General features: G+C 39.5%; 1 long non-coding RNA gene across 1 annotated transcript; it reads right to left on the reverse strand.

Annotated features, from left to right (window-relative positions):
* LOC136724974 (uncharacterized) lies at positions 1–26,025 on the reverse strand. Its single transcript, XR_010807369.1, has 3 exons — positions 25,878–26,025; positions 17,022–17,072; positions 1–1,922 (listed from the first exon to the last, which is right to left on the reverse strand). It is a non-coding gene; the product is annotated as an uncharacterized LOC136724974 (long non-coding RNA).
* Positions 26,026–27,953: the final 1,928 nt, after the last annotated feature.

Here is a 27,953-nt window from a genome sequence, read left to right on the forward strand (position 1 = left end):
TAAGATTCAACTTTATTTAGGTCAATCTAACCAGAGACACAGCTGAGCAAGGTTTACATCTTCACCATCAACAGTAATTTAAATGAAAAAGTTAACTTAAGCAAACAGCATATCTGCCAGAACAAACAAGCCTGGGCTAAAACAGACACTATTAGTTCAGGATTGTCAATTCTGGGAGAGATGGTATTAAGGACATCCTGTCATTCTGCACAGACATATATATGCAATATGTTGTGTTGACTACATACCATTGCATTTAAACAAGGTATTTTTTCAGTTTTGTATGACTACATCAAATGTACATTTAATAACAATTCTAGTCTCAAAACTCCAGAATCAAGTCTATCAAGGAAAACTTAAGTATTAAAAAATATCCAGTCAATCTAATTTAAATCTGCTTAATGAAAGATACCAAAATGTAGAATGCTGCTGCATTTAACACTATAAGCTATTAAAAGGCTAAAATAAAAACAGAAGAACAGCACTTGTTTAGTTTATCTGCAATATGAAATGGAAGCAAAACTCAAGAGAAATGTACTGTATTGGAATTGAAAGGAAAGGGATTAACTCCGAGGCAGTAATTCCTATTATCAGCTAAATCATTCAAGGTGTTTTTCATGCCATCTAAATTCAAGTTGGCACACTGCTAAGAAAGTATTTAAAACATTTATATATACACACACACCACACACTTGGTTTAAGTTGGTGCTGAAAAATCTGTAAGACATTTCTACAATATACTTCAGCTGTTTAGCTGTAAGCAAATCTTGAAATAATTCCAATAATAGGAAAAACAAAAAGCATTTTTTAAATTATTTTAAACAGACTAATTAAATCCCATAGAAAATGTCCAAATGAGGGACAAAACAACTGGATATCACATGAGAAATCTCAAAGGTTTCAAACTAGGACGATTTCTGCTTTCACAGATTTATCTGATTTATATTTAAGTTATTGATATAACTATCTTTCCAACAGCTCTGGAAAAAAACATCCATCTCAGATACAACAGATTAAGAAATTAATTCATACATGCACCGTAAAGCCATGCACAGATTAAGCATTCTCTGAGCACAACAGTATTGGGAACAGTCATTCCTAAGGAAGAGTGTTAAAGCAAATAAGTAAACACGCAAAGAAACATCACTTTCTCATGACCTTACCCTTCCTATTGTAGAGCCACAGCATACAATGTCGAAACATAGCAATGGGAGATGGCATAGAGGCACTGGGCAATTTATGGACAGAGTGGCAATGAGGTTAGGGATGGAGTGAGGATGGTTTGGCAAAAGGATGGTACAGGTAAAAGACCTGGAGAGGTGTCCTTGGAGCATCACTTCTCCATGAAGCGGGGCTGGAGAACTTTCGTTTGTGGGGATAGGGCGTCCCGTAGACCTGAAGCAGATCCTGTGCCACTGAAGGTGGAAGCAGCTTTAAAAAGTACAGCAGGTATCTTATGGTTTGCAAAGTAATGCAAATACCCCCAAAAAACACCCAAAAAACATCTCCATTCTTTCCAGTAGAGAGCCAGAGAGAGAGCACATCCTTTACTCCTTGTCGTCTCTTAGAATCACACAGAACTCTTGCTATGTTTTCATTACATCCTGCAGATTACAGCACTGACAAGTCTGTTTCTGTAAGTGTGTATGTGTGGTCAGATAAGATGATCCTCTTTTGAAAAAAAATGCAGAGAGGGAGAGTGGGAGCACAAGCGATAGAGAGTGCATGAGAGCTACAGCTAGACTAAAGACGAGCCTAGGCGAGGTGATTGATGAGGTTTGCAGATGCCTTGACTGACAAGCAGCTGACGAGAGGAGGAGGAGATGGTAAGCGCATGGCTCACCTTGAAAATGGAATGTCTTCTGGTCCACGGTGATGGTGAAAGTGCTGTCGTCCTCGTCATCAATACCAATCACGGCTCCCTAGGAAACAAAAGAGAGGCTGAAGGGAACGTCACAGACTCTCTCTCATTCTCTCGCTCTCACAAACACAAATGCACGCACGCAGGCAGGCAGATTTGGGGGAGGGAGGCTGGGCATAGAGAGAGGGGGAAGGTGAATGTGCACACAGATCAGCAGCAGTTTATATATATCCAAAAAAAAAAAAAAACTGCAGAGCTCTCTAACATGATGCAGATATCAGCCTGTATGCCCTAGAATTGCTACCTTATTATCCTCATTTTAGATTTTAAAAGGAGGATTAGTGGTGGGAGTGTTTCACAGACCACCCAATTCAGATTGAATTTCAATTTCCCAAACACAGACTGGGAAAGCCCAGTTGGGACTACAGAAGCAGAAATATAAATGGTTGAGGTGGTAAATGACTGCTTTCTAACTCGATTTGTCAGGGAACCAACCAGAGAGGGCATGCATTGACTTGATATTTTCAAATGACTAAGAAAGAGTCAGTCAGAGTGACACTAGTTAGAGAACCAATGGCAAACCATGATCACAATATGGTTAGCTTTGAGGCATACTGTCAAAAAACAAGGACCAAGTCTAAACTAATGGTCTACAATTTTAGAAAAGCAAACCTTGATGGTATGATGCAGCACTTGGAAGTGTTAGACAGGATCACACTGGATACAGATTCAGTTAAAAATGGATGGTTATATTTTAAGAATATACTAAATCTGTACCAAAACATAGCAAACTGAGGACAAAAAAACATTGGCCAAAATGGTTTAATAGATATTTTTTTGCATACATCAAAAGAATGAAAATGTTGTATAGCGCATACAAAAGGGATAGAGACAAAACAAAATATAAACAATATGTTGAGCTGCAAAGAGATCTTAAGAAAGGGATTGGGAAAGCAAAGGGGGAAATAGAAAGAAACATAGCTCTTGGATCTAAAACTAATGCAAAGAGATTTTTCAATACTACAACAGCAGGAGGTCAATAAAGGAAGAAGTGAAACAGATAAAAGGGCACAAATTGAAGTATCACAGAAAACAAACAAGATGTGGCAAATGTTCCAAATGAGTATTTCACAGAGTTTTTACAAAAGATAAATCAGATACCATGCCACAGGTTAACAACCAGTCCAGTCAAACTATAATAGAAATCAGGATAAATGAGAAGGAGGTACTAAAGGGACTAGCAGAATTAAAAACCACATCACCTGGGCCAGATGGTATATTTCCAACAGTACTTAAAGAAATTAGGGAAATTATTTCTAGGCCACTAACTCAAATATTCTAAATGACACTTAGAACAGGGGATGTGCCAACTGACTGGAAGATGGCAAATGTCATACCTATCCACAAGAAAGGGGACAAAACTGGGCCAGGAAATTACAGGCCAATTAGTCTCACCTGTATTACTTGTAAAATGTTGGAGAAATTATTAGACAGAATATAGAGGACCATCTTAATGAAAACCATATTCTTGGCGATAGTCAACATGGATTTAGATAAGGCAGATGTCTTAATAAACTATTAGACTTTTTTGAACATGCAACTGCAGCTGTAGATCACGTGAAAGTATATGATATGATATACTTAGATTTTCTGAAAGCTTTTGATAAGGTTCCACAACAAAGAATGATCCTAAATTAGAAGGTGTAGGTATTCAGGGTAACGTAAGTAGATGGATTATGATCTGGTTGATGTATAGGAAACAGAGGGTGTCGATTAGAGGAGTTGCATCTAACTGGAGTGAGGTTGTTAGTGGAGATCCACGGGGATCAGTTTTGGGGCCTGTGCTTTTTCTAATCTATATTAATGATCTGCACTCTGGGATAGTTAGCAAACTTGTCAAATTTGCAGATGATACTACAATAGGTGGCTCAGCAGATACAATCTCGGCAGCTCAGGTTATTCAAAGGGACTTAGATAATATTCAGTTGTGGGCCGACACCTGGCAGATGAAATTCAATGTGGACAAATGCAAGGTATTACATACAGGTAATAGAAATGTCCACTATAATTACAATATGGGAGGAACAGAACTAGAAGAATTAAAGCATGAGAAATACCTAGGAGTCTACGTGGACTCCTCACTTTCTCCATCCAAACAACGTGGGGAAGCAATAAAAAATGCAAACAATGTTAGAGTATATTGTCAAAAGTGTAGAATTTAGAACAAGGGAGGTAATGTTAATCTGGAACAAACTCCCCAGCAATGTGGTTGAAGCTGAAAATTTGGGAACATTTAAAAATAGACTACATAGGATCCTTGGATTCTAATGGACACCAAATGAGCACGGTGGGTCGCATGGCCTCCTCTCGTTCGTAAGGGTGATTCTCATGAAACCAGAACCATGGGCGTGATGATTTGAATATAAAAAAACATTATGAAACTAAATGGTAAAACCTTAATCCAACAGATATACATGTGTTCTGTCTTGCAGTGTATGTTGTGTCAGATGTCCAATAGTCTATACAAATAATTTATTTAAAAAATCATCAGATGGATAATATAATGAAAAAACATGGTGTCCATCAACCAATTTCTCATTACCACAATATTTGTTCATTGCCCTGTCAATATCATAACAATATTGTCAATAAGGTTTTATTCTCCCATGATGCATCAACAAGAGGAGAAGATCAAAGATGGATTAAAAATATGCTAGTCTCCTCACTTTTATTCACTAAAATGTACTTGTATCTAAACCCCCTGTTCCCGACACTATAGATTCTCATTACCACTACTGATGATAAATTGGTATCATTATTTTGATTATACATTTTTGATCAATATGAGTCTTTAAAATGCTCTACAAGATGATGCATTAAGTTTTGCCGTGTCAAAAAGGCTACCCCTATTGTTAGCATTTTTCACTAGGCCTCCTCATCACTGCAATGTATTTTCTCATTACCGCTATTTTATGATATGTATTTCGGTAATGAGAACTTCAGTTTGCGGTAATGATGAAAGGCATATTTGTCAGTATTTTAACTTGAACTTGTCATTTTATCTGTAATATTAATGGATAATATTATTCATATTAATGTATTACGTTGTTGCCCAGGTTGACCGGTAGTGAGAAAATATTACAGATGAAAAATTACATTGTTATGATACTCCAAAAATTTCTAAAGTTATGCCTTTACTAGGCCGTTTACAAGCATTGCAGTGATAGGTATAGTGTAGGGCTGTGCGATATGACGATATATACAGTGAGGGAAAAAAGTATTTGATCCCCTGCTGATTTTGTACGTTTGCCCACTGACAAAGAAATGATCAGTCTATAATTTTAATGGTAGGTGTATTTTAACAGTGAGAGACAGAATAACAGCAACAAAATCCAGAAAAATGCATTTCAAAAAAGTTATAAATTGATTTGCATGTTAATGAGGGAAATAAGTATTTGACCCCTTTGACTTAGTACTTGGTGGCAAAACCCTTGTTGGCAATCACAGAGGTCAGACGTTTCTTGTAGTTGGCCACCAGGTTTGCACACATCTCAGGAGGGATTTTGTCCCACTCCTCTTTGCAGATCCTCTCCAAGTCATTAAGGTTTCGAGGCTGACGTTTGGCAACTCGAACCTTCAGCTCCCTCCACAGAGTTTCTATGGGATTAAGGTCTGGAGACTGGCTAGGCCACTCCAGGACCTTAATGTGCTTCTTCTTGAGCCACTCCTTTGTTGCCTTGGCTGTGTGTTTTGGGTCATTGTCATGCTGGAATACCCATCCACGACCCATTTTCAATGCCCTGGCTGAGGGAAGGAGGTTCTCACCCAAGATTTGACGGTACATGGCCCCGTCCATCGTCCATTTGATGCGGTGCAGTTGTCCTGTCACTTTAGCAGAAAAACACCCCCAAAGCATAATGTTTCCACCTCCATGTTTGACGGTGGGGATGGTGTTCTTGGGGTCATTCCTCCTCCTCCAAACACGGCGAGTTGAGTTGATGCCAAAGAGCTCGATTTTGGTCTCATCTGACCACAACACTTTCACCCAGTTCTCCTCTGAATCATTCAGGTGTTCATTGGCAAACTTCAGATGGGCCTGTACATGTGCTTTCTTGAGCAGGGGGACCTTGCAGGTGCTGCAGGATTTCAGTCCTTCACGGCGTAGTGTGTTTCCAAATGTTTTCTTGGTGACTATGGTCCCAGCTGCCTTGAGATCATTAACAAGATCCTCCCATGTAGTTCTGGGCTGATTCCTCACCGTTCTCATGATCATTGAAACTCCACGAGGTGAGAGCTTGCATGGAGCCCCAGACCGAGGGAGACTGACCATTATTTTGTGTTTCTTCCATTTGCGAATAATCGCACCAACTGTTATCACCTTCTCAACAAGCTGCTTGGTGATGGTCTTGTAGCCCATTCCAGCCTTGTGTAGGTCTACAATCTTGTCCCTGACATCCTTGGACAGCTCTTTGGTCTTGGCCATGGTGGAGAGTTTGGAATCTGATTGATTGATTGCTTCTGTGGACAGGTGTCTTTTATACAGGTAACGAGCTGAGATTAGGAGAGTCCCTTTAAGAGAGTGCTCCTAATCTCAGCTTGTTACCTGTATAAGAGACACCTGGGAGTCAGAAATCTTGCTGATTGATAGGGGATCGAATACTTATTTCCCTCATTAACATGCAAATCAATTTATAACTTTTCTGAAATGCGTTTTTCTGGATTTTTTTGTTGTTATTCTGTGTCTCACTGTTAAAATACACCTACCATTAAAATTATAGACTGATCATTTCTTTGTCTGTAGGCAAACGTACAAAATCAGCAGGGGATCAAATACTTTCTCCCCTCACTGTATCGTATGACGATAGAAAAACGTCTATCGTTTCATATCGTTTATATCATAGTGTCGCAAACTGCAATCTTTACGGCAGTATTTTTCGTCATTAGGACGCTTTGTGTTCTTCCCGGTTCTTCCACACGTGCTGGATGCGGCAAGAAATGAGCCTCAGAAACAGACAGACATGAGGAGAGAGAAGAGACACAATAACCAACACAAGCAAGAGACACTTTAATGCGCAAGCGCACATGGTCCGCCCCGCTCTCGTCGCCGGGCTAAACTCGATCTGCCAGCACCCCCCACCCCCGCTAATTTAGACTGATATAATTTGTATAACATTAATAATAACGTTTGTTTGCATTTTAATCAATTGGAAAGCAATGCAAACACATGCAGAAAGTATCGTTTTATTTTTATTAAGATGGTGAAGTGGTTCAACAGTTGTATTATTATTAATATAACTATTTTGTATTAACGTGTGCTGTACTTGTAAGCAGAATCGAGATGACAGTCAGAAAGAAATGTCTCTGTCTAGCAGATGTTAATGCGCCACTGTAAACCCGGCTGTGCTAAATCTACCTGAATCTGTACCTTACAGCGCATGTGTTGCGTGATCACTGTTACTTGTGTTATTGTGGTTATGTGGCAGTAAATCATACTGTGTATATGTACACTCACCTAAAGGATTATTAGGAACACCATACTAATACTGTGTTTGACCCCCTTTCGCCTTCAGAACTGCCTTAATTCTACGTGGCATTGATTCAACAAGGTGCTTGAAAGCATTCTTTAGAAATGTTGTCCCATATTGATAGGATAGCATCTTGCAGTTGATGGAGATTTGTGGGATGCACATCCAGGGCACGAAACTCCCGTTCCACCACATCCCAAAGATGCTCTATTGGGTTGAGATCTGGTGACTGTGGGGGCCAGTTTAGTACAGTGAACTCATTGTCATGTTCAAGAAACCAATTTGAAATGATTCGACCTTTGTGACATGGTGCATTATCCTGCTGGAAGTAGCCATCAGAGGATGGGTACATGGTGGTCATAAAGGGATGGACATGCTCAGAAACAATGCTCAGGTAGGCCGTGGCATTTAAACGATGCCCAATTGGCACTAAGGGGCCTAAAGTGTGCCAAGAAAACATCCCCCACACCATTACACCACCACCACCAGCCTGCGCAGTGGTAACAAGGCATGATGGATCCATGTTCTCATTCTGTTTACGCCAAATTCTGACTCTACCATCTGAATGTCTCAACAGAAATCGAGACTCATCAGACCAGGCAACATTTTTCCAGTCTTCAACTGTCCAATTTTGGTGAGCTTGTGCAAATTGTAGCCTCTTTTTCCTATTTGTAGTGAAGATGAGTGGTACCCGGTGGGGTCTTCTGCTGTTGTAGCCCATCCGCCTCAAGGTTGTACGTGTTGTGGCTTCACCAATGCTTTGCTGCATACCTCGGTTGTAACGAGTGGTTATTTCAGTCAAAGTTGCTCTTCTATCAGCTTGAATCAGTCGGCCCATTCTCCTCTGACCTCTAGCATCAACAAGGCATTTTCACCCACAGGACTGCCGAATACTGGAGGTTTTTCCCTTTTCACACCATTCTTTGTAAACCCTAGAAATGGTTGTGCGTGAAAATCCCAGTAACTGAGCAGATTGTGAAATACTCAGACCGGCCCGTCTGGCACCAACAACCATGCCACGCTCAAAATTGCTTAAATCACCTTTCTTTCCCATTCAGACATTCAGTTTGGAGTTCAGGAGATTGTCTTGACCAGGACCACACCCCTAAATGCATTGAAGCAACTGCCATGTGATTGGTTGGTTAGATAATTGCATTCATGAGAAATTGAACAGGTGTTCCTAATAATCCTTTAGGTGAGTGTATATATATATATATATATATATATATATATATATATACACACGCATATATATATATATACACATACACTCACACACACACCACACGTGTATATTATACCCATAACAACATAACACACGTAATAGTAATCACACACCACTTGCCCTGTAATGTGTTGCATTCTGCATATATTTACCATGACAGCCTGCATGTAGTATTTGTTAGTTTTGCTTACTGAAGGATTAACAAAATACTTGTAGTTTGAAGGTCTTTGGTCTTATTTTGTGGCTTGTTTGGATATTGAGATATACATCATGTATCGCCCATACTCCTAAAAATATAGAGATATTATTTTTAAGTCATATCGCCCAGCCTTAGTATAGTGTATAGTGTTCTTTGAAATGATAAACCATGTATTTTTTTAAAAAATTGTTGAGGATGCAGAATTTATGATTAGTGCCCCTCCTACAAATGTGTTTTCAATGGAAATAAGCTGTTTCCGCTGCTGATGTTGGAGTTTCTAGGTGAATTCAAGTCTGCTGTAGTACCGACTAAATTAAATCAAGAACATCTCCAACAATTAGTTTGAGGTATTTATGGACAGATGAGCAAGCATACCATAAGTCTGTTGTGAAATGGCAAATATGCAAATACACTCTGTTGATGTCGTAACTTGCACAATTACAAAAATCCGTTAGGGTTCTCAGAACTGTGTAGTTACTGCGACCAACAGAACATCTAGGACCCACTTTGGTCACATATCAACTGGTTTGCGTCCGATTCCACCCACCCGCCTCATGAATGCAGAGATGATAGAAGAACTTTGAAGACAGTTGTTTAAATCAGAAACTTTTTGATTTCTGGAAGATAATTAACTTCATTGTCAACGAAGACTACCCATCCTGCTACCCCTTCCTTTCAGATTTTGTTTTTGTTTTTGTTCAACAAAATGGCAATAAAAGAAAGTTGTCCTCATATACACCAAAGAAAATAAACACTGAAGGTGCACTGCATGTTAATTTTCTTGCCTCCAATTTGAAATTCCTGACCCGTGAATCTCAGGTTCTCAATCTGATGATTTACAGAGGAAAGTTTGCAAAACAAAATCATAGATTCAGCTCCAGTTTTACTTTCACTGTTGAAGCTGGATATCAGTCAAATTGAGGTAAAGACGTTAATGGAGATGGTTTAGCCACTCCAACCTCGGAACTCAGGGATAGTCTTGGGCATGATTTAAATAATTCATTTTTCAAAACTTCCATTTCCCCGAGGCCCCTCCCCACTAAATAAGCCATTGTTTTATCTCTTAAACATTATTCATTTGTTTAACTGCAAATGTCTGATTTTGACCCACCTGATAGAAGAGCTGAGGTCAAAAATCCATAAAAAAAAAAAAAAAGGCATAGTCAAGATTTTGTATTGGCAACCGCAAATACCAGCTTTAAGTAAAGCCGTGGAATGCGATTTATTATGAGAGTAAATGGTACTGAGGAGGGTCTAGAGGTCTTCAGCCACAACTACATCAATTATCATATTTATATTAATTCAAAAGTAGACAATATTAGGCATAAAATCAAGTAATATTTTTTTAATCTCAACCCCTTGGATGGATGTCGGCCTAGGTGACCTCCCGTAAAGCCTGTGCCTGAAACCAGCCCTGATTAACTTAAATTCAAGAAACATTTCTAGTGCTCTAAGCTTTGATATTGATGCTGCACCATATCTATACAATTTACATTGTTATTTGATTAACATGAAACATGAACTCAAATACTATTGCTCTCTACATAGGCTATTCAGTTACTCTCATTAGCGAAATATTCATGTTACAGCAACCTGCTTATCATTACTGAAATATGAAGTAATTTAATTATTACCTTAACTGCACCTTCAATTAAGCTTTCCATAATATAGACCAACAATATGAGTTAAGCTGTTGTAGGAACTCAACAAAATTTGGTAAGGTAAGGTAAGGTAAATGATCAGTCTATAATTTTAATGGTAGGTGTATTTTAACAGTGAGAGACAGAATAACAACACAGGTACAGGTAACGAGTTGAGATTAGGAGCACTCTCTTAAAGGGAGTGCTCCTAATCTCAGCTCGTTACCTGTATAAAAGACACCTGTCCACAGAAGCAATCAATCAATCAGATTCCAAACTCTCCACCATGGCCAAGACCAAAGAGCTGTCCAAGGATGTCAGGGACAAGATTGTAGACCTACACAAGGCTGGAATGGGCTACAAGACCATCGCCAAGCAGCTTGGTGAGAAGGTGACAACAGTTGGTGCGATTATTCGCAAATGGAAGAAACACAAAATAACTGTCAGTCTCCCTCGGTCTGGGGCTCCATGCAAGATCTCGCCTCGTGGAGTTTCAATGATCATGAGAACGGTGAGGAATCGCCCAGAACTACACGGGAGGATCTTGTTAATGATCTCAAGGCAGCTGGGACCATAGTCACCAAGAAAACAATTGGAAACACACTACACCGTGAAGGACTGAAATCCTGCAGCGCCCGCAAGGTACCCCTCCTCAAGAAAGCATATGTACAGGCCCGTCTGAAGTTTGTCAATGAACATCTGAATGATTCAGAGGAGAACTGGGTGAAAGTGTTGTGGTCAGATGAGACCAAAATCGAGCTCTTTGGCATCAACTCAACTCGCCGTGTTTGGAAGAGAAGGAATGACCCCAAGAACACCATCCCCACCGTCAAACATGGAGGTGCAAACATTATGCTTTGGGGGTGTTTTTCTGCTAAGGGGACAGGACAACTGCACCGCATCAAAGGGATGATGGACGGGGCCATGTACCGTCAAATCTTGGGTGAGAACCTCCTTCCCTCAGCCAGGGCATTGAAAATGGGTCGTGGATGGGTATTCCAGCATGACAATGACCCAAAACACACAGCCAAGGCAACAAAGGAGTGGCTCAAGAAGAAGCACATTAAGGTCCTGGAGTGGCCTAGCCAGTCTCCAGACCTTAATCCCATAGAAAATCTGTGGAGGGAGCTGAAGGTTCGAGTTGCCAAACGTCAGCCTCGAAACCTTAATGACTTGGAGAGGATCTGCAAAGAGGAGTGGGACAAAATCCCTCCCGAGATGTGTGCAAACCTGGTGGCCAACTACAAGAAACGTCTGACCTCTGTGATTGCCAACAAGGGTTTTGCCACCAAGTACTAAGTCGAAGGGGTCAAATACTTATTTCCCTCATTTACATGCAAATCAATTTATAACTTTTTTGAAATGTGTTTTTCTAGATTTTTCTGTTGTTATTCTGTCTCTCACTGTTAAAATACACCTACCATTAAAATTATAGACTGATCATTTCTTTGTCAGTGGGCAAACGTACAAAATCAGCAGGGGATCAAATACTTTTTTCCCCTCACTGTATACTGCATCAGCAAGGTCTCTCCCAGGCAGAAATTTCAAGGCAGACAGGGGTTTCCCGATGTGCTGTCCAAGCTCTTTTGAAGAAGCACAAAGAAACGGGCAACGCTGAGGACCGTAGACGCAGTGGTTGGCCATGGAAACTTACTGCAGCAGATGAAAGACACATCATGCTTACTTCCCTTCGCAAACAGAAGATGTCCAGCATTGCAATCAGCTCGGAATTGGCAGAAAACAGTGGGACCCTGGTACACCCATCTACTGCCCGGAGAAGTCTGATCAGAAGTGGCCTTCATGGAAGACTTGCGGCCAAAAAGCCATACCTCCGACGTGGAAACAAGGCCAAGCGACTCAACTATGCACGAAAACACAGGAACTGGGGTGCAGAACAATGGCAGCAGGTGCTCTGGACTGATGAGTCAAAATGTGAAATATTTGGCTGTAGCAGAAGACAGTTTGTTCACCGAAGGGCTGGAGAGCGGTACACGAATGAGTGTCTGCAGGCAACAATGAAGCATGGTGGAGGTTCCTTGCAAGTTTGCTGTATTTCTGCAAATGGAGTTGGGGATTTGGTCAGAATTAATGGTCTCCTCAATGCTGAGAAGTACAGGCAGATACTTATCCATCATGCAATACCATCAGGGAGGCATCTGATTGGCCCCAAATTTATTCTGCAGCATGACAACGACCCCAGACATACAGCAAACGTCATTAAGAACTATCTTCAACATAAAGAAGAACAAGGAGTCCTGGAAGTGATGGTATGGCCACCACAGAACCCTGATCTCAACATCGAGTCTGTCTGGGATTACATGAAGAAAGAGAAGCAACGGAGGCTACCTAAATCCACAGACAACCTACCAGCTTTTTGAGTTCCTTCAAAAACCAAGTGTACACATGTACCTAGAAGAATTGATGGTGTTTTGAAGGCAAAGGGTGGTCACACCAAAGAATTTGTCTATTTGTGAAAACATTCTTACAGCATTTTTTCACACCTGCCTAAAACTTTTGCACAGTACTGTACCCAAGGCCATATTTATCAAAAACAATACTTAAAATGTTTGCACATGTAATATCCTGATACAGGCCTACTAATGTTGTTTAGAGCACTCATATGTACAACCTTGACCAAAATATGTAAAGAAACCCAGGAGACCACTTAGAAGTTGCATTATAAGGTCACATTTGTAGAGTTCCTGAAGCTGAGCCATGAAAAAGCATATTGTGAGTAACTGTTTTATCACATTTTATTCAACAAAAAAATAAGTATATACAGGCATTATATCTTTAAGATTCTTTTTTGCAACACAATGACATTTATAATTTACTATAGTTTGGGGAATATATTTGGGATACATCTGGTTTATTTTAAGAGTGCATGGAAATTCATTATAAATATAAGTCCAGGCTGAAGTTATTTATTTGGTTTATCTTTCCCCTCCAGTCTTCACATACTTCCTGCCACCAATGTTTCTGAAAAATGTTTCACATTAACATAGCCTGTAGTCTCCACCCCTCTGGCACTTTACTTGTCTCTCTCTCGGGTTCCAGCAAATGGTTGCCCCTTGGAGCCGATGAGACCCACCCACATATTTTATATTTGTATAGCGCCATTTGCAAAGCAGCCACAGAGCACTTTACAGGTTGATAAATAAATAAATCATAAACCATGTATTACATAAAATAAAAAAATATTGGATTGATTGATTAAGATTTCCCTCATCAGAACCACACAGCAGTTGGGTGCTTTCTGAGGATGAATTAAGAACTTTAAGGGCATTCAAATATGTCATGACACCATAAAAAAAAAAAAAAAAAAGGATACAAATATTCTGGTATCAAATATTTTTTCTACAACACATCTGCTATTATTGCAGATGCAAACTGGAAAATAGAAGTTGATTTTCCTAAGCCCTCTTTCTATTGATCTAATAAGAGTATTTAAGGAAATGATATCACAATACAGGCACTGTAACACCTGACTTATGTAAACTTGACTTAATGTAAAATGTTCGAGTTACTAAACTTTTATGTTAGATACATAGAGAGCTGCGTAATGGAACACTTAAGTTGGGTAATAGCATTTTTTGTTTTAATCTTAAAACAAACAAGTAATTAACGTGGGAGGAATTAGGAAAGGAATATCTACCACAAACTGCTGATTTGTCATCTTTGTGGTAGATTTCTAGTAGATATTCCCTTCCTAATTCTTAACTCATAAGTAATATCTGTTAATACTTATGAGTCTAAAAGATGCAAAGGATTCATATGCTTTGCACATTATTAGTTTTCTAGCAATATCTAACAAATTCTGAAAGCAGACAAGCTGGTTGCAAATCTTAAAAAGAAAATACGGAGGGCTAAATCAGCCAGGTTTCTCGTCTGACTCCACCGGGGGGACATGCCTCTCCTCCAATCGGCGCTGAACCTCCCACGTGGGCTGTATAGCCTGCAGTGTGTAAAATGATGGGTGACTCAAGGGTGGTTGGGATTGGAGGACTCCAGTCATACTTCCTCACCCTCCCCAACTTGGGGGGTGGGGGTTAGGGGGAGAAAATAAAATACTTGGCGATATATATATATATATATATATATATATATATATATATTATATACACACACACACACACACACTTTTTTTTAAGTCAGTAATAATGGGATGCATGACTAAATACATGTCTGTAGCTGCTGCTGCACAGAATGCACTAAGATGATTAATCAAAATCGGGAGATTATTGATCAATGTATGGGTGGAATAAAGTGCAGCCTAAAAAAGCAGGTAACGTAAAACACAGTATCCTAGGTATGACACTCATTAATAATACAAAAGACTGCAGGTTCAAATCCTGCAGCACTATGAATACAGTAGCTTCTCAGATTTTACAGTAGTGTACTGGAAACATTTGCTGAAAATGTACAGTATGACACTTTACAGTAATTTGTTTCTGTAATTAGTTGTAGTGAATTTACAGAAATTTACACATGGCATCACTTGGAGTAAGACATTAATGCCAATGACTTCTCTGTATTTTCCCTTCCTTACAAAATCTGCTTCCCTTTAGATTTTTCTACCACTATGTATTGACATGTTAAAATCAATTAAATTTCCTTTGTAAAAAATATATATTTATTTTCAAACAGGTGTATAGAATACACAGAAATGCATGGTTTGCGTCCACTTGTCCCCTTAGAGGGAAGGGTCATTGCAAACCATTATAGTTATTCTGAGTGATCACCTTTATCCTATGGTGACATTTCTATCCTGATGGGAGTGGTCTCTTCCAGGATGACAATGCCCCCATCCACAGGGCACGAGGGGTCACTGGATGGTTTGACGAGTATGAAAATTATGTGAATCATATGCTATGGCCTTCGCAGTCACCAGATCTCAACCCAATTGAACACCTATGGGAGATTTTGGACCAAAGTGTTAGACAGCGCTCTCCACCACCATTATCATCATCAAAACACCAGATGAGGGAATATCTTTTGGAAGAATGGTGTTCATCCCTCCAGTAGAGTTCAGAGACTCGTAGAATCTATGCCAAGAGCACTGAAGCTGTTCTGGCACCTTACCGAGACACATTATGTTGGTTTTTCCGTCACCCGTCTGTATGTACACTACCGGTCAAAAGTTTTAGAACACCTCCATTTTTCCAGCTTTTACTGAAACTTACGCAGTTCAATGTCTCAATGTACTCTGAAATTATTAAAAAGCATTCTCCGATATGCAAAAATTAGTTTTTATACGGGAGATATTTGGTCTGAGTAGGAATACAAAATCTCAGTCAGAAAATATTGATAATTATTTCTGGAACTAGACAGTCTACAGATCAAAACAAGACCATCCACATTTTGGTAGAAGCAACACACCCTTAGAGAGCTCAAAATGTCAAGATGGAAAACTGTTTACAGTGTACTAATACACAATGATTGGATCTGAACCTCTCAGTTTGATAGAACATCAAATAATATACACTGGATTAATTGTAGGTTGTTCCGAACAAAACAAGCCTATTTGCAAAGAAATCCGATCAAAACCGAGTGATCTGTGACCATCTGAATTAGTTATTGATCAGTCCAACTGTTGTGAAGGGATTTTTCTTCACCAGGGAAAGAATTCTTCTGTCATCCATTACAGTTGTTTTCCATGGTCTTCCGGGCCATTTGGTGATCCTGAGCTCACCAGTGAGTTCTTTCTTTTTTAAGAATGTACCAAATTGTTTATTTGGCCACACCTAATTTTTATTGCTATATGTCCGATTGGTTTGTTTTGATTTCTCAGCGTAATGATGGCTTGCTTCACTCACAGTGGCAGCTCTGTGGACTTCATATTGAGGGTTAACAGCAACAGATTCCAAATGCCCCACTTGAAATCAAATCTAGACCTTTTATCTGCTTACCTGTAATTTAACTAATGAGGGAATAACACACACCTGGCCATGGAACAGCTGAGACAGCGGACCAGCCAACTGGCCAATTACTTTTGAGCCCCTAAAATTGGGAGGACCACATATTTAAATGTGTGTAATTCCTACACCGTTCACCCTATTTGGATGTAACTACCCTCAAATTAAAGATAAAGTCTACACTTAAAGCACATCTTGATTGTTTCCTTTCAAATCCATTATGGTGGTATACAGAGCCAAAATGACTATTGTGTCACTGTCCAAATATTTATGGACCTGTATACACACACAAATACAGTTATGTAAGCGCAAATCAATAACCCTACCTAGTCTTACATCCACTGCATAAACACCCACAGGGTGTCCGGGTGTTAGACAAAATTGTGGCAAAAACCTTACAAAAGAAAACAACCACAGCAACAGAAAATTATCACTTTTAAGAAGTATTTTTCAAGTACATCTATTCAAATGAGTAAATCTATTCCTATACTTTGTACAGTAGTTTTTGGATTTGTACTAGTAGAGAAGCAAAAATAACTGAGTCAGGAAATTGTACAAACCCTCTGCAAGGAACTCAACCAAAGATTAATATAAAAAAATACAAAATAAAAATACTATAGGCTACAGATTAAAAGAGCAAGATGGCAGAAACTCACCCGAAGTCGTACACAGCCTCTTCTGGAACCCCGCATCATTTTGTCCTTCGACTGGAAGAGAAGCAGAGGATTGTTAAAGTCAGTGGTCCTTGCAGGTTTGAAAAGAAACTTCTACATCTGCGGTAGCAGTAGCATTGCAGCTCTATGAACAGCCATTCCCTTTGTTAAAAAACACTCTGACACTGCAAAAGTTAATACTGGAGGCAAATGATCATAACTAGGGCATTTTTAGTAGTTTAATAGAATTCAGTGGTTATCCTACAGGTGTTAACAAATTAACATCTTACTAATAATTAAAAAAAAAAAAAGTGCCAATTCCATTAATTATGACAGATTATGGAACCAGACAGTCTACCGATCAAAACAAGATCGTCCACTTTTTGGTAGAAGCAACACACCCGTAGAGAGCTCAAAATGTCAAGATGGAAAACTTTTTACAGTGTACCAATACACAACGATGCTACATAATTGGATCTGAACTTCTCTGTGTTTGATAGGACATCAAATAATTCAGATTAAGCCTTAGGTAGTTCTGAACAAAGCAAGCCTATCCAATCTAAACTGAGTGATCCATGACCTTCTGAATAATTTAGACATAGCTATAATTTGTATACAATTAAAGAATAATAAGTTTGTTTGCTTTCCAATTTATAAAAATGCAATGTAAAATAATGCAGAAGGTTTCTTTTTTTATATACATATTAGGATGGTGAAGTGGTAAAACACTTTTCTTTATTATTATTATAACACTTTTATATTATCACATTTCACAGTGCTGTACCGGTAAGCACAAATTAAAATCAAAACTCGACTGTCATAGCGAATAAAACAGATGTTAAATAGGCCTACATAAACCCGGATGTGGTACATTTACTTGAATCTATACTATTTTACAGTGCATGTGTTGTGTGATTACTATTAATTGTCTTTACAGAAGTCTATACAGCTTTGATTTAACGAGAGTCCATCCACTGACTGCCCTGCCGTGTTCACTGCGTGTTCGGTGTGTAAGGGGATTTGCGGCAACTGCTGCGCCGCTCACAATAACGTGCGTTGGTGAGCGAAGGGCTAGATGTCAATCCATACAAGGCCCAAAGCAAAACAAATCTAAATACAAAAAAAGTATTGTAGTACAAAGTACAAATAGGCTAATGGGTTAACAACTTACAGCTGTTCTGCAAAATTGGAAGTAAATTAAGTTGATGCTAACAATTCCTACAGGTGTCCCAACTTTTGTTGTTTACTTACAAACCCTCCACCTGTATAAAAGCAGTGTTGGAACAGACTGTTACTACACCCTCTTAAGCATTATTTGGACAGTACTGTACAGCAGGGAGTAGTATATTGCCATCATAATGACAAGAAAAAGGCCAAGATGTAGGAATTAACAATTCACAAAGGAAGACAGACAGACCATTATAACCCTTTAAAATGTAGGTCTTTCCTTCAGAGAAATTGCAAAGAAAGCCAAGGTGTCAGTGAGTACAGTTTCCTACACCATCAAAAGGCAGCAGCACTGTTGCATTCAGCAAAACTGGAGGGAACTCTGACGGGTCTGGCAGACCCAAAGCCACAACAGAATCAGAAGACAAGTTTCTGAGAGTCAACAGCTTGCGTGATAGGCGGCTCACAGGACAACAGCCTCAAGCACAGCTTAACACTGGTCAAAGTAAGCAAGTCTCAGTTTCAGCTGTGAAGAGACGACTTCAAGTTGCAGGTTTGACAGGTCAAGTGGCAGTAAGAAAGCCATTGCTAACATGGCAAAATAAGAAAGAGGCTTGCCTGGGCTAGGGTTGTGACAAAGTTTGAATCCACATTGGCAGATGTCGAACTTCGCACGTTTAGCAAATCTGAACTCCTAATCCAAACAAATTCGAATTTGAAGCAAAATTTTTGTCTAGCATTGCAACACGCACATGCATGAAGTCAGTCCACTCATTCACTCAGTACGGCCCAGATGTTACTTTACAGAGAGAAGGGATGATGCGATTGTTACAGATGGGGATGTAATACTGTGGGAGCACACAGACCAGAACACTGCTCTGGCACTTTAACATCCGTTAAAGCAGAACTCCGCCTCTGATACAGGGGTGTAGTGAAGCCAGGCGGAGCAGCGCCACTCTTTCAACCCCATGCTTCTCAATTCCAAATATGTACAATTATTAATAAATGTATTTAAAACATTTCCTTTTCGCACTGTATTTGTATGAAATAATATGATGAGAAAAAGTAATAAAGCCTGATTATGAACTTAACAATTCATATTCTATATTATTATTATATATTATTCTATAACTACAACACTGGAGGTAACTACATATTTTGGTGAAACTATAATTCAACGAAAGAAAAGGCTGTTGTTGTGGAAAATGAACCAGTATCGACTACCTGTCCTTGCAAGATAGACTGAAGTGTATTTTTCTGTACCACCGTACAAAGTGAATGTATTTTCAGTGTTGGTGGCATCTATGGAGGAGTTCACGTGTGTGTTTTAACCTCACTCACAAATCAGCTCTAATACAGCACTCGTGCGGTTTTTGCAGGAAAGTGCCAGAAAGGCTGGTTTACACGCGTGAGAATAAACTTAAACACTTCCATCACGGAATCCATGGCTGTCATGTGACAACGTGTTCAAATTAAACAGGTAGATGTGCCTTGCGGCTTTAATACTTTGGATTAGTCTTATAAAGGTAGGATTACAACATGATGTAAAGTATCTAACGGTGCACAACAGACACACAAGATAGAAATCATAATGATAATAGAAAAAAGCTTTGAGCATTATTAGTAACATAAAATACAACATTGCTAACACTGAAACCTCCATCGGCAACTTACTTTACCTTGAAATGTTACACTTATATAATGCAGACATTTAAGGATATATAAGATGAATACAGTTTATATTTGGAATGTACAAATGAGGAAAAACTAAAAAGCATGCACATGATTTACTCGAGTATTTGGGATTGACCCTGTCCCGTTTTTTCTTGCCAAACATGCCCGTGCATCATCACTTCACAAGTTAAAACCCCTGCATGTGAACTCCCCGAGATGCTCATTGCAGCAGCTGCTGCCTAACAAAACAGAGCTGCTTGTGTTTTCGAAACTACTAGCCTAAACTACATGTAAGTAGTAATAGTAGTATTAGATTCATGTTAAGAAACCATGTTGAATTGTAACTTTTGCATCTGAACAGTTAATTCAATATATCTGAAGACTCTTGCAAGTGCTAATTTGAACAGTGAATGTTTATCGTTAGTAGGACTTATTATCATACCAAGACAAAGACTTAGTCTATGTTTATGCAACTGGCCCCAGGTCTGAAGGGAATGTCCTACTGAGAGACTGAGGAAACTGAACTTTTTTCACCCTGGAACAGAGGAGACATGAAAGGCATCGACCACATCAAACCAGAGGAGTTTTTCCAGATCAGCAGGGACACACGGACCCGAGGACAAAAATGGAAATTGGGCTTAAAGGCATTCAGGACAGAAAACAGGAGACATTTCTTCACACAGTGTTGTCCCAATCTGGAACAAACTCCCCAGCGATGTGGTTGAAGCGACAATTTGGGAACATTTAAAAATAGACTGGATAGGATCCTTGCATCACATTAATGGACACCAAACAAGCATGATGGGTCGAATGGCCTCCTCCCGTTTGTAAACTCTCTTATGTTATTATATAATTTAAATCAACTATTTTATAGGCTGTTGGAACATGTACAGTGTTTGATCTTAATTACAGCCTACTTAAAAGTAATGACCAGTTAGGCCTATCTGAATTACAGTTACTTTAAGATGAGGAAGGTGGAGAAGGAAAAGGAATTGTTCGATAAGAAGCTGGCTGTGACTGTGAACTTTGATATTTAGTGGTCATGTCTACACTGGACTCTCAAGGTTTCAAGTACATAGTGTTAAACTGGATCTGATTATTTCTTTCTATTCACTGATCCCTGTTTACTTTGGTGCAATAAACTTACTTATTTTTGAAGGGAAAATATGTTTTAACAACAACACTAAAATAACACTATTCCCACAACTCAAAGGAGATTTAATTCAACTAAATGATGGATGGATATAAAGGGGGGTTATATTAAAATTTCTGAAAAGAATTGACACTGCAGTGTAGAGCAGTGGTCTCCAACCCTGGTCCTGGGGGGCCCCTATCCAGCAGGTTTTTGTGGTTTACTGTTATAACCAATTTATCTGATCAATGAAGCAGCTGGTTTGGTAAATTCTGTCATTTAGAAACTATTGGAGCAATCATCTGAATACCTTCAGCCTCTCAAGGCAAGATTACCCTTAGTTGTGTTGCTAAATTGATTAATAACTGGCATGTATTCCCAGTATTTAGAAACTGGTGATTTAAGGTGACCTATAAGAGTAGTGAACTGAGGCTCTCCAGGACCAGGGTTGGAGACCACTGGTGTAGAGGAATGTACCCCTGGATAAGTAGTGCAGCCACACTCAGGGTCTGCGGCACTGTCTGTCATTGCATGACTGCAGCAGGTGGAATTAGTGATGCCTGCTCCTAATAAATCAACTAAATAAATCATCTTAAATCAGCTTGCCAGCCGAACCTGTAACGCTCAAATAAATATTCTGTATGATTTAATCTGTAATCTCTTATAATTATTTCTCACCTAAAAGCTTGCCTTATTAAGATTGCTCCCACATCTATCTGCTAGGAATGTGCGTCATTTTTTGGGGTGTGTCAGTTGTGATTTCATTGGGCAGGATTATATACATTCAGACTCTTAGCCGGCTAACTTCAAGTTAACCTGCCAGGGAACAGGTTTGAGATGCTGGACATGTTGCTCTGGAAAAATAGCAGGCTGAACTTTAAGCTTGCTTCGGAGAACGGAAAATCCTGAGTTCATGCCAAGTTATCCTGAAACTTAGCCAGCTAACCTACTTATCCATGTATGAAGAACGGACCCCTGGTTTCCTTGTTATGACGAATGAATCAGCCAGACTCGAGAGTCAGTGAATAATTGAATGAGTTTTGATAGGTATGGTCGATTGCAACGAACTGAAAGCAGCATACTATAACGGGATCATCCCCAATTAAGACGCTCATTTCAGTTTGTTTGCAATTGACCCATATAGACTGAACATGATTTACATGTTGTAAACAAAAACACTCCCAGATCAGATCACTGCGGCAGATGCCAAGCTAAAACAAAAGACAAGGTAAATACCTGCATTTTAATCAGACAATGGCTCACGTTTACATGCAGGTGTAACTTATAAGGAAAGGAAAGGTTATATGATACTCAAATCCTGAAGATCCATCAGTAATAACCGTATTAAATGCAAATTTGATAAAGTGCACTAACTTTATATAAAGGCCCTTGTAACACACACATATTAACAGTGTTTTTAAATGATGGCGGCTCAAGTCCGTTCATCCCATCTGGGGAGCACAGAGCACAGTAAGGTAGAGGAAAAACACTAATGCCCAGTTTCCACTGGCGGATGCGTCCAGCCATGGGCCCCGTTCCTCGTATCTGGTTTAACTAATTCAGACTAACCAGACGTTAGCTGGATTCAATTACCTGATAAATTGCCTCTATACGTCTTCGAGGAATGAAGATAGCCTGACTTAAATGGTCTCGTTAACTGGATCCCCTCTTAAGAAATCTGGGTGCATGAGTGTGCTCGTGCTGCCTCACAAGGGAGGATTGCGGAGCACAGACACACTTGATCTGCACCAAAGATAACGTCAAAACAGAGGGCAACCTGACTGACTGACTGACTGACTGAGCAATTGAAAATTTTGAGGAATATGAAGACCTTTTTCCAGCTAAATGCAACAGTGCTGCTGCCAAGTCCAGCGAGCAAGCATGGAAAAAAAAACGTTTTATTATACAGGATATGTATTTATCCCAATATAGTAATTTCACACACATCCAATTTAAATCTGCATGCTTGTAGTAATGGAAAGTAACATGGACTGAGAGTTTGCTGCATCAGAATGGTTAGGTCTCTATTGTTTTGTCATATTTTGCCATGTTGTTCTTTTCTTCATAACAGGGACGGACTTGTTACAATGGCCAGGTTTTACAAAAAGCTGCGGAACACGTCCAGCCCAGCACGGAAGCCAGTGGAAACGAGGCATTAGATGTCGCACTTATGTAAAAACACCTGAACAGGTAACTGTACTGTGAGCCTCATTCTCTCTCACTAACCCCCGTCGGCTGATTCTCCCAGAGTCGATCCAATCAGCCTGTAAAGCTGCTGACGGGGTTCCTTAGGCTAGAACCCGCCTCCAGCAGAAACCGGCCGTGGTTTAGATATAACTGCATTAGAAGAAAAAACAAAAACAGCACGCTGCTATAAACAGGTGACAGATCCGCACAACTCAAAACACAAGAGACAGCGTGTGGGTTATTATTATTATTGTCATTTGTAATACATTGAAAATATCAATAATACGGATGTTTGTGAAGTGTTCGGATTATTTTGGTATTATTTATGAAGCAAGCAGAATATAGCCTAATCCAGTGGAAAATGGAAGAGATTCTTATTTTTATTGGTTGTGTTGCCACAATTAAGTATTACTAATTACAATGACAATAATAATTATAATTATAATTATAATAATACACCCGCTATCTATTCTTTTTTTAATTGCTGCCAATCTCTGTCACTTGTCTTTGCGAAAAAAACACTGGTATGTTAAACCCACTTAAAAGGCAAATGTATTTTGTATTCACTGGAACCCACAGGCATGAGTGTGATTTGATTTAACGTAGACTGGTAGTCTAGTATATGTTGAGTGTGATTTGATAACTTGAAAAAAGTAAATGTTTAGTAAATTAAATTAATGAAACTGTAAAAAGAAAAACATTTTGGTCGATCAGTTACAGTTGTAATTGCAAAATATTCCTTTATACAACAAACAGTCACAAGCTTTATAGTTAATATGAATTTGTTATAAGAAGTCATCGGGAAACAATAGTAGGAGTCTATTGTCAAGATGCGTGAGAGTTGACAGGTATGCTAATTGCTGCTATAATTATGCCATTCCCATATGTCTTCTGTAATAGGAATGTATTTTACATAGACATACATGTTTATTTAACAAAGTTGTTGTGTTAGATAAGTATTTTAAAACGAAGTTAATAATATTTTGCTTATTGTTATTTGAACACTACAGTATGATTTCTTCGAAATCTACATTTATTATGATTGACTTAAACATGAGCACTGCTTATTTGCACGGTTATAAACAAGACTCTTGTTGCAAAGAGTTTTGGGCAATATCAGGCATGACCACCTCAATACTCTACACTACTTTGAGTAAATATGCATGTCAGTCATATGCAGTAAAATAAAACGTACTTTTCTGCATCACCAGTGCAATTTGGATACATGCCTACATAAAACCTGGAATTAACCAAAGTACTATGCATTGAGAGGTTTACTTGCTCCCTCTGCCTTGCCTAACATTGAACATTAAGAGTGATTTCATAGTATAAACAAGGGAGCTAATACTCTATTAAATGCCAGGTCAACATGATGTACGGGAATCACAAGTTTGCATTTCAGATATAAAAACGTACTAATGGGGCAGAAAAGCAAAAACAAGCCGACAGATGCAATCCAATTTACTAGAAGATACGTGATACAAGAGATATCTGGGTCTACAGTTACAACTTTTTGCTTATTTTCAATGGTCTACAGCTTTCCTTCATGAAATGAAGATTAAGCTCTTGTTTTTTGTCCACCATAAGTGATTTCCACAACTCAAAGTGTAACACACAAACGTTACGTTTAGTTTGGACACTAAACATGCCAGTCCAAAACACAAAACTAAAATGAGTCACCAAGTCTAACACAGTAAATTGTCATATTAACATCTAAGAAAAAAAAATTATACAATTATAATTAATAACAAGAAACTAAAATAACCCCAACGAGTTAGTAGTGCATTCATTATATAAATATATCACTGTAAAACTATCCAATTGTGCAACATTACAATATGAAGGCTAATATTCAAGAAAATATAATCAGAACTACAATAGCAATAACAATACATAGATAAATGCTGTAGCAATGTTTTGGTATTACAAATGCATAACATTTAAAAATATGATATGCTAAAAGATGCATATTTGAATGTACATATTTTGCAGTATGATGTATAGGCAATTGGTGCAAGACAGACTTCTTGACAGGGACTTAATAACGCTGGCAAACGGAGTCGGGAATTTTGCGTCTAATTTAGAGACTTACTGCGTCGCGTGCGTCGAGCAGAAATCAACAACGCATGAGAAAATCAAAGCAAGACCGAGACTGTGGAAGAACAGCTTTTCTATAGTCATTGAAACACGGCTGCTGTAGCCGCACGACAAGTCACGCTGCCTGTCCTGTGATGTGAACCAGAGGGTGAGTTAGCTTTGTGTAAAACGTGGGAGTAATTCTAAGCGGAGGTGGCTGACATCTTCGCACATTACGTTGTTGCCTAAAATTGTCAACCGGGAAACATCGTGCATTTGTCCCTACCAGAGAAAGCACAGGCTAGCCTCCACCCTTTGTGGTAGCAGACATCTGCATCGTATCAGCGTGATGCACCGCTCCACAGTCTGTCTGCACACACGGCCCCTGCTCCAACTCTATTCGCCAACTTGGGCCTAACTCGGTTTCTGATAGGTCAAGAACGGTGTCACTCCTAGTCCCCGCCCACATTCCCAGTTGAAATTCCCAACTACTGGCAACAGGCCTCCCTCCCCCTCTCACTCGGCTAGTTCTGGCAGAGTGGGTTATGAAAGCAGCAGCAGCAACCACCGCGCAGCCCTTTCCCAAACCTGCTCGACAGTATAATTGTCTTAACAGTACATACCGTATAGTAAGACAGCAGGCCAGCGTTGTAGTCCAAAACGAACCAACGATACTGCCAACCTTTCATGACGTTAGTCCATTTACTGAGCGGCCCTTCCATGATGGACGCCATCTTTAAACTTGGCTAAGGTACCAAGGGGCGGGGCGTGCTAGGAGAGAAATGTGTGGCGTTACGTCACTACTACACAACTCCCGGGCATTGACCTCAGACGAGGCTTGCCGAGCGCTGGAGGCTGGTGTTTGACGTTGCAGGGTGTGCTTTGTGGTTTGGCGAGTTTAAAGAATTTGGATAAACACATAACTTGGTAGTCAAGTGGGACAGTATCATATTTCACGGGATTCGCATGCATTTTCCCCTTGTGTTTATATGAGGAACACAACTTACAACTCTTCTCCAAAACAAGATAATAGTCTATGATTCCTGTGTATAAACCATTTTTACTTAATGTAATGTACCCCCAGCGTATTAATCTGATTAAATGCTTAAATTATAATTCAAATATGAAAGCAACATATACCCACAACAATGCAATCAGTTATATGAGGTCACCCAGGGCTTAATTTGTGCTGGTGCCAATCAAATTTAATTTCCCTTTTTAAACCAGCAAGTCAGTCGGCATCTAAACAGCCTAAAGCAGTGGTTCCCAAACCGGTCCTGGGGGACCCCCTACCCTGCTGTTTTTTGTTCCAACCGAGCTCTCAATTACTTGAACCCTTAATTGAACTAATAATTTCCTAAATCAGAGACTTTTAATTATTTTAAACAGTAGGGGTTTTAAGTTAAGAATAGAATTATATTAAAAAACATATTGAAGAAACAACTATTTTCTTACACAATTTAAAAAGTACAATCTAAGCAGATTGTTACTTCAATTAAGGTTCAATTAAGTAATTGGTTGGAACAAAAACCAGCAGGGTAGTGGGTCCCCCAGGACCGGTTTGGGAACCACTGGCCTAGAGTCAATGTGGATTCACAACATATTCAGAATTTAAAAAATCTGGGGGGGTGGATTATGACAGACACATGTTTTTACACCTCCCCATATCCTTCCTTCCCCTCCTGGATTTTATTGTTTGGTTTTACTGGGTAGAGAGGTGGGAGGCAGCACTCTGTATTGGCTGTTGGAGGAGCCATTGTTGTGGAGCCCTGTGTTTAGCTGCCCACTCCTGCTCTCCAGCAGCTTCAGGTGATCCAGCTGGGAGATTTGTTGGATTTTAACAGGGGCCAGTGGGTTGGTGCCAACAGCCTGGCTGTCAAGTTCGGTCACTGAGAGTCGTAGTTAGACTTCGCTGGCAGTGCAGTCCGCCCTTCCCATAGGCGCTGTGGAGCGGCTCTCCCAGGCCCTCACGCAGCGCTGCTGTCCCCAGGACCCCGACCCCGTTTTTCCCCTTGTGTGTCAGTGGCCGCGTTCACGGCACGAATACTTTGCCGATTCTGCGCAGACTTTCCGCAGACTCTGCGACGATACTGTCCAAGTTATCCGTCTGCATGAACTCAGCCGGAAAAGACGTCACAATGCGACGCATCCACAGGCTGCAAAGTCTGCACAGCCGCGCAGCTTCTCAAGAGGGACTGCGCTGGTGCAGCCGCGACTTCAAAACAACAAATGAGCGCTGTGTGACAAAGACGTGTGTGTCAGCCAGAGACAGAGGCACTGCATGGCCAGCGCCACCGAGTCAGGGGGTGTGAATCGCCCTTCAGTCATGTCATGAAGGATCTTATTAGTTTCGTGCTAGATAAGTACAGCAGAAATATAATATTTTAAAGATTGACAGTTGAGCAATAAAATAATAGGCCTATGCATGTTTAGTGGTGTACATATACATTATAACCTAATTTCCACGTATTATGTGAATTTGTAAGTTCCTGGTAAGGAAATCCATAATAATACATACAAAATATTGTACGTGTATTTATCTGAATGCACAGGTTTAATGTAGATTCGAAACCTGTTTATATATAATATTGTACACACAAACAAAATCTGTTCTAATTAATTTTATCAGTATGTGAGTATTTAACCTTTAAGTGTCCCAACAATCAGTAGGAATAAAGATTTATACTAATTAAAGATTA

Source organism: Amia ocellicauda, unplaced genomic scaffold (genome assembly GCF_036373705.1).
Source record: "Amia ocellicauda isolate fAmiCal2 unplaced genomic scaffold, fAmiCal2.hap1 HAP1_SCAFFOLD_204, whole genome shotgun sequence".
Lineage (NCBI taxonomy): Eukaryota > Metazoa > Chordata > Actinopteri > Amiiformes > Amiidae > Amia > Amia ocellicauda.